This window comes from Rattus norvegicus, chromosome 7, assembly GCF_036323735.1.
Source record: "Rattus norvegicus strain BN/NHsdMcwi chromosome 7, GRCr8, whole genome shotgun sequence".
Classification (NCBI taxonomy): domain Eukaryota; kingdom Metazoa; phylum Chordata; class Mammalia; order Rodentia; family Muridae; genus Rattus; species Rattus norvegicus.
In genome coordinates, this window is record NC_086025.1 from 11,596,151 (window position 1) to 11,613,709 (window position 17,559).

The window sequence follows — 17,559 nt, forward strand, 5'->3', positions numbered from 1 at the left end:
GGTTTTTGTTAGACAATCTTTAGCTCTTGAGAGGGAACACTGTCAACCCAAATGGGAAAACTTTACTTGAATTACAATGCATAGCTTCTTTACACCTGTATAGTATTCCATGGTGTATACATATGTGCTGCATTTTCATTGTTTATTTCTCAGTTGAAGGACATTTAAGTTGTTCTGATTCCCTAGAATAGCAGTGGACGTGGCTGAACAAGTGTCTGTACATAGGTAGCTAGTCATTTGGGCCAAGGAGTAGAATAGCTAGGCCATGTGGTACCTTCATTTTTAACCGTTTGAGGATTCTCCACACTGATTTCCAGGGTACCTGGACCCCAACAGTGATGAGGGTTCCCATTTCCTCACATCTCCTCCGGCATTTGTTTTCTGTAGGTTTATTGATCTTTGCCCTCTGCCTGGGGTAAGATGAAACTTCAATGCAAATGTTTGATTTACATTTCCCTAACTGTTAAGGACAATGAACTTTTTTTTGAGATATTGTTTAGCAATTTCTCCTTCCTCCTCCTCCTCCTCCTCTTCCTCCTCCTCTTCCTCCTCCTCCTCCTCCTCCTCCTCCTCCTCCTCTTCTTCTTCTTCTTCTTCTTCTTCTTCTTCTTCTTCTTCTTCTTCTTCTTCTTCCTGCTCCCCCTCCTCTTCTTCTTCTTCTTCCTCTTCTTCTTCTCTTCCTCCTCCTTCTTTCTCCTCCTTCTCCTCCTCCTCTCCCCCTCCTTTCCCCTCTTCTCCCCTCCTCCATCCCTTTCCCCTCCCCCTATTCCTCCCCCTCCTCTTCCTGGAATTCTCAGTGCAGGTCCTGAGCCCATTTTCTTAAATAGGTCATTTGTTTCTTTGACTGTTTCTTTTCAGAGTTTTTATACATTCTAGATATGAATCCCCAGTCAGATGTACATCTGGGAAGGCTTCTCTTCCATTCCATAGGTTTACTCTCCACCTGATTACTTCTCCAGCTGCACAGAAGCTTAATGCGCACTCCTTTTTTTTTCTCTTCTTCCTCACCCCCCTCCCCTGCCTCCTCACCCCACCCCCAGATTCGGAGATGAAATCCAGGACCTCACACACGCTGGGTAATTGTGCTACCACTGAACCACACCCTGAACTTGCTCCTTGTCCTTTCTTAGAGCCTTCAGCTCCTCTCTTGTGGATCAGTCATAAAATACAGAATAGGCTATTGTGTTTTGTTTCCTGTGTTTAATCCTAATTGCCACAGGGTTAATCATCCTTAATTACAAAGCAGAGCAATAGACCCAGGGAATCCAATCTATGCAAATGAATCTGTCATTTGCCAGAAACTTCTGATTAGCAAATCCCTCCTTTTGTGATTAGGCTTAACTTGGGACGAATTTAGATGTTTGGTCCCGGTGCTTAGGGTTCCAATGAAACTGTATCGAGATAAACTGTCACTCAACCTGGGGAAAGTTAATCCCCCAAATTATGGGTATTACATTACTGATAAAGGAAAACAAACATACAAACCAGCCTAGTTCTTCCTTTTGCTTTTCAACAAGCTGCTTTATAAAGGTTTTCATTGTCAAGTGACCCCTATGTCTACCCAGGGGTACCGTGTGGTTTTGTGAGCGAGCCTGGCGTGTGAAGGTGGTATATTCACACATGTGTGGGAATGTGGATTGAACTTGTTAAGGCAGCTGCTCCTCTGGGCAGAGTCTTGGATGAAAACAGATGATGCAACAGAGATCGAGACTCCCTGGCCAATGTTTCCCACCCAGCACTTTCCCGCTAATACCTCAACAGAGCAGGGTAAAATCAGCACTGACAGGAACACTCAGTAAATAATCCTTCCTCTCAAACCACAGAATTAAAGAGTATTTACACACCCACCCAGAAGGCATGCCCCAACACTTCATGCAATCCCCACCAGTTTCCAGACAGGATTCCTATGTCACGGTCCCCACGGTTCTGTGTTTTATATTAACCTTCATCCCACAAGCTGGTGTTCCAAGGTATTTGTCTTTATTTCCTTCTTACGTTTATTGTTGTTTGTAATTCTGTGTGTGCCTCTGTGTATGCTTTGGGTACGTGTGCGTGTGCGCTGGTGCTCATACAGGCCCAAAGAGAGCACCGTAGTCCCCAGAACTGGAGGTACAGGTAGTCGTAAGCCACTATATGCGGGTGCTGGGAACTGAACTCCCTCCTCTACAAAAGCAGCTACCACTCCTGACTGCTCTTTTCCATGCCCAGATCTGTCCTTAAACGATCTTATGTGATTGCCCATAAACACAGAATCTCATTTGGTAACACAAAGAATGAAAAACTGGTACAAGTTATAACATGAACGGAGCTTGAAAGACTGGAAAATTCCAGTCGCATGGAGCCACACTGGGCCAGGCACAGTGGTACACGCCTGTGAGCCCAGTTACTCAAGAAGCTGCGGCAGAGGCTCTCCCACTGAACCACACCCCCAGCCTCTCACTGGGGGATTCTAGACAGGGTCTTTACCTCTGAGCCATGTCTCCAGCCCTGGTCCATGTCTCTTTATGCATGTGTACAAATATTTCTGCAGAAATAGAACTGCTAGGTCAAAGGGGAAAGGCCTTTTTATTTCTGATGTATTTGTCCACTCATTCTTGCTTCAGAATGGTTTATTTTACCCCTACCAAATGCCAGGTTGTGTGGGGTACTGGGAATGATGTGATTTTAAAAGTGCAAGAAGATGGCTCAAGGGGTTAGGACAGTTGCTGCCTTTGCAGGTCTCCTCTTCCAGCAGCACCCTCATAGCAGCTCCCAAGCGTAGATAAGTCAGTATCCAGTGGATTCGATGCCCTCTTCTGGCCTCTGTGAGTACACACAAGCAAAATACCTGTACACATAAAACAAACATAAGCGCATCTTTTTTTTTTTTTAAGTGCCAGATCTGAGTCAGGGAGCTGTCTCATCAGGTTAAGGCATTTGCCACCAAACCTGATAACCTGAGGCCCAGAACCTACATGGTAGGAAGAGAGAACCTACCCCCGAAAGTTATTGTCCTCTGACTTCCATGCACAAGAAACACATACACTATAAATAAAGAAACAAACAAACAAATAAATAAATCAAATCTAAGGCTGAGGCTTTAAGTCTTATGGAACTTACATTCTGGTAGGGAGGAGGTTGCTAAATTCCTAACAGTCGAGTGTGACTAAGATAATATTAACAGAAAAGTTAAGCACCGTGGGGGTTGGAGGATGATGGGAGAAAGAGGCTTTTCTTATTATGGTGAAATATGTATAATTCATAGTTTATCATTTTAACCGAAATGTACATACAGGTCAGCGGCAAGTACAATTTTGTACAATCAACATCTCCAAATGGTTCCAGAACAGTTCATCAGCTCTACAGAAGGTTCCGAGCCTCAGCCGGTGCCAGGGAGCTGACGTTGGTTTTTGTCTTAGTATTGGTTGATTTTCTCCTTTTTTTTTTTTTTTTTTTGGTTCTTTTTTTCGGAGCTGGGGACCAAACCCAGGGCCTTGTGCTTCCTAGGCAAGCGCTCTACCACTGAGCTAAATCCCCAACCCCCGATTTTCTCCTTTTTTGACAGGTTCTTTTCATTATGTTTTTATTTATTGTTCTGTGTGTCTGGGGAGGAGCACACGTGCGACAGTAGAAGTACAAGGGTCAGAGGACGACCACTGAGGACGCACAGAAACAAGCCATCTCTTCAGTCTTGTTCTGTTTTGTTTTTATGGTCCTAGGGGTAGAAACCAGCCTTACACATGTTAGGCAAAGCTCTGTACCACACTCCTGGCCCAGGAAAATAGCACCCGACTCCAGAGCTGAAAGACTGAAAACCCTGGGAAGATGGATAAAGGCAGGAAGACAGCATTTCTGAGACCTGCCTGGGCCACACAGAGTGAGATCCTGTTTCAAGATAAATAAACGGAGTTCGACATCACTGCGTGTTACCTTAGATGCCCCTGTACTGTGCTGGGCTCTGTGTCCACATTCTTCTGGTGAGAACAGGAAGTAGAAGCTAGTCAGAAAGGGTAAAGACCCCAAAGCTGCGATTCTGACAGAGTCCTGGCTCTGCCTGCTGCTTCTTTGTCATCTCCTAAATGAGCATCTGCCTAGAGACTGCGCCTAATGGCTGAGACTGGAGCTGGCACATGGGCGCCTGCCTGGCCTTCCGGAATATCCCCTCTCCACCCCTCACCCAACGCCTGCTGAAAGTCCTTTTAAAAGAGCCCAGACCAAAACACGCTGTCTCTGGGAGCCCTGTTACTACTGGGCAAGAACTCAGTGCTTCCTCGCTCACTGTCTTTCTCCCTCGTAAGCGCCCTCCTAGAAATCTATAATAAATTTCACCTTCCGTGGCCCATGAGTTTCATTTTTAAATTTATAAGACAAGAGCCCAAAAGCCACCGGTTTGGGGGGGACTTTGGTGGTCAGTGAGTTTTCCAGGGTGCTAGCTGCTTTAGAAAACTTAAGGAGTAAGGTGCATTGTTAACAATAGGTGTACTGTTTACCTATCGAGGCAGACCTGGCCTCCAGGTTCTCCCAGCATCTCTCAGCCCCTACCTGGTAGACCTTATCTCCAGCCCTAAACTTTACAGCCCAGGGACTGGGCTGCCCGTCCCCCAGAGGCTCTTCCCTATACCATCCAAACAACTTGTTCTCCCAGCAGTTCTCCTTTCTCTCTATCTCTGTCTCTCGCCCCTGCACACAGACTCTTCCTCTCTCATCCCTCTCTCTGTCTATGTGTTTCTCTCTGTGTCTCTGTCTCCCCCACCAACAATGTGGGCTCTTTTTTCCTCTCTCCTCTCTCTCTCTCTCTCTCTCTCTCTCTCTCTCTCTCTCTCTCTATCTCTCTCTCTCCTCCCCCCTCTCTCTCCCACCCTCCCTTCCTCCCCCCTCTCTCTCTTTGTCCCTCTCCCCTCCCTCCCTCTGTCCCTCCCCCTCTCTCTCTCTTTCTCACTCTCATCCCCCCCCCTCATCTCTCTCCTTTCCCATGGCTACTCCCTTGCCCTCCCTCCTTGAGGCCAGAGAATCCCCCTGCTCATGAGCAACTTCCCATTAAACCTGCATTTGATACAATCAAATCTGGCTTGAATTGGATTATTTCATCGGAGGCAGAGAAACAGAGTTTCTTGCAATAAGACAAGAATAAAATACTAAACCACTTTGAAAGGATTCAAAAGCAGAGCTCAAGGGGACCGAGGAGCACTGAGGAGCACTGAGGCGGACTGTTGGGGGTCAGATGTGTATTAGAAGAGGTCACAGTGCCACGGGCAGACAGACAACAGTTCAGTACTGTTCTCAGGCATCCGGGGATCAGAGCAATAAACAATAAACATGCATAAAGACCCTTCTTTTTACACTCAGAAGAAGGGTGAAACGGGGGCCTCCAGCCAGCGGCTAATTCCTTAGAAGGGCGTCCGGTTGAAGGAGTTGGGGAGGGGTATCACTACCCAAGGCCGACTGCAGCCCTTTGATGTCTAAAGTCTGGAGGCCTCCCTTGAGAAACTCAGGTGCCTAGGAAGTCTGCTAGGAAGTTGAAGTCCTCAAGCAGACTCTCCATGGTGTTAGAAAAGAAAGAAAAAATGGTTTTGATGTTGCCCAAAGGAATATAGAAGGACAAAAATAAAATACCACCACAAGGCAATGTCCTTTTTAAGGGTCCACCAGAACCCAAAGTGAGCTGAACAACACATGGCCAACAGCGCTCCAGTTTTTTATCCGTGTCGTTTGTGGGGACTACATTTTATGCCATTGGTGAAGGCCCAACTTAACTGACATGATTGGCTAATCCAGGCAAAGGGGTCCAGTTAGGAAGGGAAGGTCCAGTTACTTTCTTGCCAGACTATCTTTAATTTAAAAAAAAAAAAAAAGCCTGCCAGTATCTGTGCCTGGGAAGAGGGGAGCTGCAAGTACTCAATTCTAACAGGGTCAATAGGACTCTGACAGGGGAGGTCAGCTGGGTAGATTGTTATTTATGGTTTTGCAAAGAAAGCAAGAAGCCACAGCTAGACATCCTGAAGAAAGGGACTTCCGGCTAACCTCAGAGGAACCGCAGAGCCCCCTCCTCTCTACGCCCTTTCACACTAAGATGCATGGACAGAATCCATGCTACAATTTCCATGAGGCTGGGTTCAAGCTAGCCCACAGCGTCTGCAGTGGCCTCCAGGCCTGTCGAGACCTGTTAAACCCTAATAAACTCTTGGCTGGGTTTTATTAGCTAACAGTAAAATATCTGGTAGTGACATGAACTCCTGCAGGCTTTGGAGTTCTCTGCTGTGTCAAAGGCTGTAAAAGAGCTTTCTCCCCTTTGTTTTTGGTTTGATTTGCAGTACTCTCAGTGGAGGGGGGAGGAACCCCAAGCCTCATGCAGCCTAGGCAAGCATTCTCTCACCCCCTTCTCTTCTTTTGATCTAAGAAACTGACAGAAAAGGAGAGATGTGTATGGTGGTACAAAGAACTTGACTTTAATTTCAGCACAGGATCAGTGAGTTTGAGTCCATAGAGTGAGTTCCCAAGCTAAAGACTAGACAGTGGGAGAGGGAAGGGGATTGGGGGTTGGGGGTAGAGGCAGGGGGAGAGCAGAAGAGTGAGAAGCAGGGAGGGAGAGGACCAGAAAATGTGAAGCAGTCATCAAAGTAGCAGTTCTGAGGACTACAAGTCACTAGAGTGGATGGCAACAAGTTAGTTGAGGAAAGGAATATGCTCTGTGAGCTTCTGACCAAACTCTTAGATCTTCCAACAAACCTCTTTTGGGGGTCAAGGAAAGGATTTAACAGGATTAAAGGGTTAAGGCATTTACTGCAAAGACTAATGACCTGCATATTATCCCCAGGGCGCGCATACACACACACACACACACACACACTACTGTGTGGCAATTTTCTTCTCCAGGATAAAACATGCCATCCTACAAAGAAGTTCCTTAAACCTATGAAGTAAAGAAACTTGGTAGTGTCAGATAGTACCAGGAAGTCTCTGAAACTGAGCAGATTCTTCTCTGGCCGCCACCAGCACCCCAACCCTGCCTAAGCTTATATAAGCAGGAAAGGCTCCTGAGAGACACTAAGGCAAGCTGAGATGTAAAGATAAGTCCTGGGGAGAAGCTGTGTCTGCAGAGATTGACTGATTAGTACTGCAATAATGTGGAGGGGTTGAGATGTTGCAGGTCCAGGGCTAATAACTTCATCTTGGGCCAGCATTAGGCCCAAGAGTAGCCATTCCTTGCCCGCTTCTTGCTCCACATGTACTATTTCTATACCTGGAATGTTCCTTCTCACAGAGATGTACATATTTGCAGTTTCATATACACACATATTCATATATAACCACACATACATGCCCACACTATAGACACACATACACACATGCATACAGCCACGTACACATTCCTATGCTTATATAAATATGCCCAGGGCTGCAGAGACGGATCCATGAGATAAGCACTCACTGTGCAGGCCTCAAGACCTAAGTGCAGATCCCAAAACCTACATAAAAGCTGGGCAAGGAACGCAAGCTTCTATAGTCCCAGTCTTTCCACAGCAGGATAAGAGGTGGAGACAGGAAACTCTCCAGAAGACGGTGAAGCAGATACCCATCTTACAGCTTATGAAGTGTCGTTGAGACTCTTATCTCCATCAGGGCAGAAAGATGAGGACTGACACCTGAAGTTTGTCCCCTAAGGGAGGGGAGGGGAGGAGAGGGGAGGGGAGAAACAGACCACTCTCTGCAGAGCGCTTATATTGCTAAGCGATGAGCTCGGTGGGTTCTGTGAGTGTTTATCCGTCTCCTACATTTTATTTATTAATTTTGGGGACACACGTACATACAGTTGCACATGTGTAGAGCTCAAAGAACAGTTTTCTGAAGTTGGCTCTCTCCTACCTCATGGGTTCTAAGGATCTAACTGGGGACATTGGCCTTGGCAGTCTTTACCTTTTGAGTCATCTCCCTGGCCCCCAGTACATGCTTAACTTACAGTATCGCTTTTCTTGTTGTTGCTTATTTGTGTGTTTTGTTGAGCTGGAGTCCCAATATGTTACCCAGCCTGGTATCAAGGTTCTGAACTTCTCAGATCTGAAAATCTCAGATTGTCCTGCTTCATTGCCTTCTCCAATTACCCTATCTATAGCTGGAAATAGACTCCCTGTCACTCTCATGCTTATCAGCCCTGTCTAGAAATACCTCCATAGACATGCCCAGGAATGGGCTTCATCAGCCGTAGACATCTCTCAACCCAGTCAAACTACAACCAGAAACAGGGATTGCACTAGGGTTCCACACGGCAGCGCAGCAAGCCTCTTGGACTCCTAGGTTCATGAGTCTCTTGTCACACATCTGGAACTATCACTTGCATGTTGTCTATGTCTCTGTGTGTCTCTGTGGCCACCACTCACACGCTGCCTATGTGTCTTGAACTACAAAGGCAGAGGTGACTCATCTCAGGAGACCCCATGGCTCACTGCTGAAAGGCTTCACCGTCTGATCTTTTGCAGAAAACTGGGACCCAGGATGAGTATTATTCATTCATATGTCTCTAAGACAGTGAATCCAAAGAATCTTTGATCATCAATAATAATCCACTTATTGTATTTAAAATATTATAATTATTAATCATAATCCAAAGAATCATTAAGTCTTACTTCAAAAACTTGTGCTCCACAAAATTGGAAAAATCTCAATGAAATGGACAATTTTCTCAATAGATAACACTTACTAAAGTTAAATCAAGATCAGGTAAACAATCTAAATAAACCTATATCCCCTAAGGAAATATAAGTAATTATTCAAAATCTCTCAAACAAAAAAAGCCCTGGGCCAGATGGTTTTAGTGCAAAATTCTAATAGACTTTCAAAGAAGAATTAACACTAATACTCCCTTTAGAACATCATGGAGGAAGGCGTAGGGTAGAAAGGACATCAGAAGGACAGGAAGGACAATTACAGAGCACTGTCTTCTCAACAAGATGTGGTCATTATACGCACATAAACTCACCTCCATTGTGGTTACTTGCACAAGATCAAGCCAACCAGATCAGTCGACACTTACTGAACTGTACTATGTGGACCCAATGTGCAAAGAGAGGAAAGGGGACATGAATGGGGAAGCTATGTGCTGCAGCTGTTGAAGAGCAGTTGGAGAAGGGAAATGGGGTAGACATCATCAAGATCCTTCAAGGGGTAAAAAGCTGGAGTGACGACGTCCACCCTGTCTTGATACTGAGAACCAGGTGTAGGCCTGCGAGGTTTAAGAAAAAAAAAAAAAAAACAAAACACACAAACTCAGGTCATTGTGTTTCAAGAAAATGAATGACAAAGCTTTTACTAAATTCACAGGATATATACCCAAACCACGAGTGGAAGCACAATGGAGAAATGAGTTTACGTTCTCAGCAGGGAAACAGAAACAGAAACTAAAGCTGAGATCAAAGATATAGCGCTCCAGTGTTACCTACCCACTATGGCCAGACAGGAAGGCCAGGATGTTCCTTCAGGAATTCTCCTGAAGGTTTTCACATCCATCAGCTAGGCTCAGCAGGAGGCAAACACTGGGGCCCAGGAGGGTCCAACACTGGAGCTCAATCCTAGGGCTTGAAAACCCACCAAACTCTGAGCTTGAAATCTCACCAATCCCTGGGCTTGCCCCGCAGCTCAAGACTTGAACTCCCACCAACCCCCACCCTGGAAATTTCAACTGTGGAAAACTCCACCTCCAAGAAAACCTATATGGCCTGCCTCCCACTCAGCTCTTCGCAGCTTCTCTGCTGAGCAGAGGCAGCCACCCTCATGTGTTTTCCCAGTAAATGTTGTGTGAGGTTTGTTGTCCTGTGTGATTTTTGTGGTATTCCTTGACTTCCAACTGGTATCCTAGAGTTGGCCTCAGAGTTGTAACACTTACATACATTGAATGTAATGTTAGAGTCCGTTTCAGACACTAACACAGTCAGAAGCCTTTCCCTTCTCACAGATCCTGACAAGGACTCTACTGTGTTAACTCACAGGAAAGTGAGTTAACATCAAAGATGGCCATACATCCTGCTCCCCATCCCAGTCCCTGACTTCTGCCTGGGCATCAGAGTCTGACTGCAGGCTTGTGCTGTGAAATCACTCCATCTTCAGAAAGGTATAAGGATGGACCCCACTTCTACCACGAGGTCCTTGTTCTTTCAGAACCCCCAGTATACTGTTTCTCTTTAGTTCTGAGTCCTGAATTGGCCCCATAGCCCCTACCATGAGAATGTCTGTCTGTCTGTTGATCTGACTGTCTTCCCACAGTGTTAATAAGCTCCAAACACCCAACAATCCATATCAGTGTCCCCTGGAGCCTCCATTTGGCACCTTTCACATTGTTTACCTGTATGAAATTGTCAAAGAATAATTTTAAAAGATTCTATTTAAACTTATTGTTTTATATTATACTCTAAAACAGAAAACCTACCCCAAATGACCTATTTCTGAAAGCAAACATGCATCTCCTAAAAGCAACTGAGCATTCCAACATGAGCCTCTAGTGGACATTTGAGATTCAGATCATAAAACCATCTCTGACTTCAGATTCATCAAAAGATGGATGGGGCTAGACAGATAACTCAGCTGTTAACAGCTTTTGTTGTTGTTCCGGAGGACCTGAGTTCAGTTTCCGACACCCATGCTAAGTGTCTCACAGTTGCCTGGTAACTCCAACAACCAAAGCTTCCAGCACCCTCTTCTGGTCTCTAAGGATACCTCAGCCATGTGTACACACACACACACACACACACACACACACACACACACACACACGATAAAAACAAGTTAATGATTTTAAAGTCTTCAAAAGACTGTCATCCCTACTCAAGGACACAAATGGCATTGGTAGGCCCAGCTGTGTGTGTCTTCCAATGTGTGGCTTCCTCCCAAAGGGGAATCAGAATCCAGCTGCCAAGATTCACAACCAACCAAGAACAGAGTTGTCAAAGCCAAACCACTGTGAGCTACTGTGAGCCAGGCTCTGGTGATAGGGGGGTAGGGGCGTCAGGCCAGCTGCTGGGTGATACAGACTCATACTCTAGACGATAGAAACAAGTTTAGCTTCCTAAATCTGGGAGGTAGCTCACCGTGGCTCATCTCTTGCCTGACAATTATCAGGACATTGATGCCTTCATCTTTGTGGCAGAAATGGATTCTTTTTCTCCACCAATTTAAAGACTAAACAGGCAGGAAAAGCAAGGCCTCAACACTCAGCCAAGCCTTGAGTAGAAGTACACACCCAACAAAGCACATGAAGACAGACAGACTACCCACAAGTGGAGAGGGGATTAGGAACCGAAACTCCAAACCCCCAGGGCTTGGATCTTTTAAGTGTTTTTGTTTTTGTTGTTGTTATTGTTGATGTTGTTTTGGTGGTGGTATAAGGCAGGTCCCTCACCCTTTATTTCAGATTAGTCACATTAAATAAAGAGGGGTCCCAATAGACCTATAGCTTCATGCAAGTTGAGACCTGTCCAGGACCAGCCTTGGGCAGTCTAGGCAAGTCAGTGAGACTAGGAACATGCCAAGGGGGCAAAAGTCCACCCAACCTCATTCTAGGTTAAACAGAAGCTGGAAGTGGGCTGTCTTGTTTGCCTTGCCCCTTGTCTGTCTGCTGGTCAGAATGCTTATCTGACTTCAGCTTCACACAGATTAACATGCTGGACATTATTGTTCTGTCCCTTTGCTCACAATGCTTGAAGGGAATGAATATGGAAATCTCAGCCTCAACCATTCCCAAAAAGTATTTAGCCATTTATTTGTTAGAATTGAGGTAGGGGCTAATATCTGTGGGTCTATAACCAGCTCTCTGGGCTCCCTGACTTGAAGAAATCCTAAGTCCCAGAAACCCAACTCTATCTCTCTCTCATGGCAGCACCTCATACAAATCCCCATAACTACCACCACCCACGTCCCATCTCTTATCCACTGAATTGATCCCGCTGCTACGGGAAGATCTAAACAACCAGTCTGAATGTGTACAGCAAACTCCCTAGATGTCCAGGTTGGAGTAGAATGACAGGCACCAAAACACCAGAGATAGCAGGCATCAAAGGCCTAAGGCACATCCCTGACTTGTCCCACAAAGACGAGGTGTGGGGCCATTCTTCTACACTTCCCCCACAATCCTCTCTCTAGATTCCCTACTTCTCCACAGGGAGGACACTCCCCTTCCTATCCTTCCCCAGATGCCTTGAAATGGGCACCCTAGCTCTTTCAGGTGGTCTGGAATTCTCTCTTGGGACCCTCCACATTCTCTCTCTTTTTTTTTTAAAGATTTTATTTTATTGTATATGAGTACGCTGTAGCTGTCTTCAGACACACCAGAAGAGGGCATCAGATCTCATTACAGATGGCTGTGAGCCACCATGTGGTTGCTGGGATTTGAACTCAGGACCTCAGGAAGAGCAGTCGGTGCTCTTAACCACTGAGCCATCTCTCCAGCCCCCCCCCCCTCCACATTCTCTTAAACCATGTGGCCTCTGATGAGGTTTTTTTTTTTTTTTTTTTTTTTGATGGTGAAATGAGCCAATTTAAACCGGATTCGATTATATTAAAGGCAGGTTTATTGGGAAATTGCTCTTGGGGAATTTCGTTGGCCCCAAGGATTGGGGGCAGAAGAAAAATGTCATGCATGCAGAGATAGAAGAGAAGGGGAAGGAAGAAGAAGGGATGGGGGTGAGCAGGAGTGAGCAGGGGTGAGCAAAATGTGTGGATTATAGAAGGAGGAGCCTCTGAGTGAAGGGCTGGAGGAATGCTGGGAGAACCTGGAGACCAGGTCTGCTTTGACCAGAAGATTCACTCTCTTATAACATCCTCTACCACCAACCCCCACTACAACAAGGACCGCCCCCTATCTTTCTGTTTTGTTTGCTTTTAATTCAGAATCAAGTATCTAGAATTGAAAACCCTGCTAATATTACTTTATGAGTGAACTAGGTAAAAAAAAAAATTTAAGGAGTTTATTTTAGCTTACAGTGCCCAGCTTCAGCCCAAAATGGCTAGAAAGTCACAAGGCAAGAGCTTCAAACAGCTAGTCATATCTCTAGTCAAGAACGGAAAGAACTTTTGTTCACTTTGTTTTGCCTTGCTTTGAAAGTTTTTAATTGATTTGTGTTTTATTTTTGATAAACTGAGTAAATCTTACAACACCAGACTGAGCCTCCCTTATTTGCCTCCTTAAAAAAACTGGTGTGTAGGTTTGGAGGTTGAGAGATAATAGGTCTAAATGCCCCAAGCATAGTGATAAGTTATTTCTCCACAAGCAAAATGAGCCAATTCAAACAAGATTAGTCTATATTGAACGCAGGTTTATTGGGAAGCTGCTCTGAGGTGAGCAAGTTCACTGGCCCCAAGGAAGGAAGCCAGAGAAGTCTCCACGAGAAGGGAGAGAGAGGAGTGGGGGAAGAGAGAGGAGTGAGGAGACCAAAATGTCTGGGAAGAGCCTCTCAGGGAAGGGCAGCCCTGAACTAGAGAGTTCAGGGTTGGGGACAGGGTATGTCAGGTAGGGACTGAGGGATGTTGGGAGAACCTGGAGACCAGATCTGCTGTAGTATGTAAATTATGCACCCTTTCCCTGGGGTCCAAAACCAAACACATACTATGAGCCCAATAATTAGAATCCAGAACAATTACGTATTCCCTCCCAAGAAAAACAGAGATGGAAACTAATCCACAGAGAACAGAAAACAGAAAACTTCAGTTCAGCACCTTTCAGCTCCAGCACTTGCCAAACACCAATTATTAAACGAACAACCCCACCCCTGACTTCCCTACCCTGACCCCACTTGCTTGTGTGTGTAGCAGTGTTAGTCACACGGGCCGTGCAAGGCTGTCCTCGAGTTAGCATGCAACATGTTTAGAATATTATCATCATTTCACAAGCAGAGTTCTCTGAATATCTGTGGCATTTGTTTGTTTACTTTTTATGTATGTCTGTGTGTGCACACATGCCACAGAGGACAACCTGCAGGAGTCTGTTCTACCCTCCCACCATGTGGATCGTGGGTGTTGAACTCGGGCATTACCCACTGAAATCTCACCTACCCCATCATGGCTCCTACACTTCCTGTTTACCTGTAGTATTTCTGGAGGTCCAGCTCATAGATCTTGCATCTTTGTATACCATCAGGAGACTCATCTGCCTGTTCACATTGCAAACAGAGCTGAGGAATGCCCTCTTGTGCCTGCTGAGGCAGGGGGGGACACAGAAACCCTGGTTTTGAAGGAAAGGAAATAATTCCATCATGCTACCTTTTGTTGTGGTTATTGTTGTTGTTGCCTTTGTTGTCATTGTTATTCAGTGTAAATTTACCTTGTTATTGCTAGAGAATTTCATACAGGTAGTGGAAAAGAAAGAATACGGGGACAGTGGACCTGTTTGAAAGGTTAAAGATAACTCCTATCTGTGTTGTCTGGAAACCGGCAGTTCAGTTCACAGGTTAGCAAGCAGCAGAAATTTAACCCACTCACAAACACTTCATGGACATACCAGTGGTCCAGTTCAGTAGAGTCAGGTTAGCGAACAGGAACCAGCAGCAGTGGCGTGACCTAGCAGAGACAGCCAGACCTCAGCCTCAGCTAAAGTCACCAGGAGGGACCAGGGAGGAACACCAGGAGAGGTTCTCAACTGTGTCTCTCTCAGGGAAGCAACATCAGCAAAGACAAGAGACCTAGGACCAACAAGCATTGCACAGCTAGCTGTACCAGCAACCCAGCTCTTTCTCCATCCAGTCCTATTTATACCTTCCGAACATCACGTGTCCTCCACATGCCTTGCTTCAGGATGTGCGTTCAATCAGCAGGAGTCCTCGGAGTCCTGACAAATGGAGCTCAACTATGAAACATAAGGCTGGCCAATACATGCATGTTATTAGCAAAGAGTCCTTCATTGCGTGTCCTTTCATGTGCTAGGTTTAGCAGAACATCCTCTCTCCAGTGTCTGCTTCAGCGAAATGTTCCTTCACGAATCTGCTTAGCCTTTCACACGTGTGTCCACATTAACGAAACGTTCCTTCATGCATTTGCCCCAGCAAAACCATCCAACACAACTGACTCTCCAAAGAGCCCTTGAGTATCCACTTCACCCAACCCTTCTTCTTTCTCCCCCAGAATCAGCCTCTGCACCCTCCTCACCCCTCCTTTTTAACAAACCTCCCAAGTGAGACCCGTAGCATGGTGTGATTTTGTTGGAACCTGCTGCCTAGTTCCATCATGTATAATCTGTCCTGACCAAATCTACCCCTCCAGCTTCTTTCCCATGCCCCTCCACCACTTTTTGCTCCCAACTTCATGTGCTGGATTTTTTTTAATCCCACCAAGTACACCTCGTGGTGACTGTCAGTGCATAGGTAGAAGAACATCTACTGGAGCCTGGGTAGCCTTTCCCATGAAGCATCCCTGAGGTAAACTGACTCTCAACCCATCAAGTGTCAATAGCTTCCCAGGTAAGAGTGTGGCTCTGAGAATCCCTCCCCATCTGTGCTGGCTTGTGGCTGGTTTGTTCTTGAGCAGGTCTTGTTTATGCAGACACAACTATGGCACATTTGTGTGTACAATGGTGCTGATGGGTCTCACAAATACTGTTTTCCTGCAGAAATATGCTGCCCCAGACTCTTGCTCTTACACTCTCTCCACAACATGACACCTTTTACAAGTCTCTCCTCCTATTCCTTAACAGGATCCTGGATTTTATTCTTGGTGCCTCTACTCTCCTTTCCAACCCTTTCAGATGGCATTACATTTTGTAACAAAAAAAAAATAATCTATATAGTGACTGTCAACTTATAGTCAGAGAAAAGATACTAGGGTTTGGATATTTTTTATTTTTATGACAATTCTCTCTCTCTCTCTCTATCTATCTCTCTCTCCCTCTCTCTCTCTCCTTACAATTTTCTAATAAGAATATAAATAACTAAACAAGTGACCAAAAAATTTCTATGAAAAGTTTCTTCGTTCACTTCCAAATAAAATACTGATGGCAAAAATCCCAGAAGGGAATTTTTTAGTTGGCTTCATTAGCAAGAACAACCTAAGACAGGATGGATGCATTTGGGCTCACAGTTTTAGACGGCTTCATCCATGGTTGCTTGTCACCCAACATGCTTGAGTAGAACATCATGGTAGCAGGAAGCAGACAGAGACGTAAGCTCTAGCTACCATAACCTTCAAAGGCATACACATCCCAAAGCTTTTCTTCCCCCATTCATCCAGGCCATGAAAGGTTAGGGATGTGGGTTCAAGAGGGACGCTGAGACAGATAACTGGCATTGTGGAGTTTATTAGAAGAATTATTAATGGCATGGACAGGTAGACAGACAACAGCATGGCAGGGGCACTGAAAAGAGGATCCAGGAAACACATTACAGAAATGGAGTTCCTTCTTATAACTGTGTGGATGGAGGTGGTTTTACAGAAGCCTGGAGCCAAGCTCTCTAATTCCCAGACCAGAAGCAGGCAAATGGGTAGGGAGCAGGCTGAGCGACCACACTACCACCTTTGATGTAAATTCACTTACCCTGATGTAAGATGCTGGCCCCTGGAAATCTGTGAGCTAGGGATTCATTGTCTCAGTAGGGTGCCTGTGGCATCTGTGAAAGGAAGTGGAGCATTAGGTATTGGGTCCCAAGTAGTAATCTGTGCCTTATATTGTTACCTGACTTAAGTTTTCCAGAACCTCCCAAATAACCCCAAAAAGTTGGGGTCCACTTAAGTAGCTTTTTTTTTCCTTTCTCATCCACCCATGTCCCCAAAGAAACCAAAGGGTTTCGTGTGTGTGTGTGTGTGTGTGTGTGTGTGTGTGTGTGTGTGTGTGTGATAGGCCACTCAGCCACAGACACAAGTGTAAGGGTCCAAAATTCAATGAAAAAAGACCTCAGACTCAGATAGTGTGCAAAGATAAAAAGCATTTATTCTGCAGAAACAGCCAGCATTCGGGATCAACCATTTTTCAAAATGGTGACCCCAGACAGGCACGAAGGCCTTCTAGGGAACAGGGGGAATTCTCTAGAGGGACTAGGTAATCTGAGATTTGATTGGTGGGCGGTGGGTGCTCACAGGTGGTCAGTGGTCTGCATTCCTATGTCACGAACATTTAACCGTAGGAGAGATAGGGCTGCCCAGCACAGATGGCCCATCCTGAGACAAGCTATTTCCCCATTCTTGTGGTTATGCCCAGGCTGTTCTTCAGGAGCGAATTTTATGGCCTTCTTTCTGGATTTTATGGTTTGTCCCTGGAGCTGGTGTGTAGCGCAGAACGTATAGGGTATCATGGGAAACACTACAAAAACTTATCTTTTCTCTCTAGTCTCAAAAAAGGTAACACAGCCCAAATAAATCAAGACAATTGATATTCTCTCTAAAACCCTGCCATCAGAGACTAGGAGTGAAGTTCACTGGAAGAGAATTTGCCTGTTATGTTTGGAGCTCTAGGTTTTATCCCTAACACCACACATATAAGATATGTATATAAATTACCAAAAACAATCCAACTGCAACGATTTTTAAATTAGGTAACAAATGAAGTGTTAGGCTTCTGTGAGACTAGGTAACAACACATCTATGTCCTCAAGCGAAAGGAGGCCTGGTTAACCA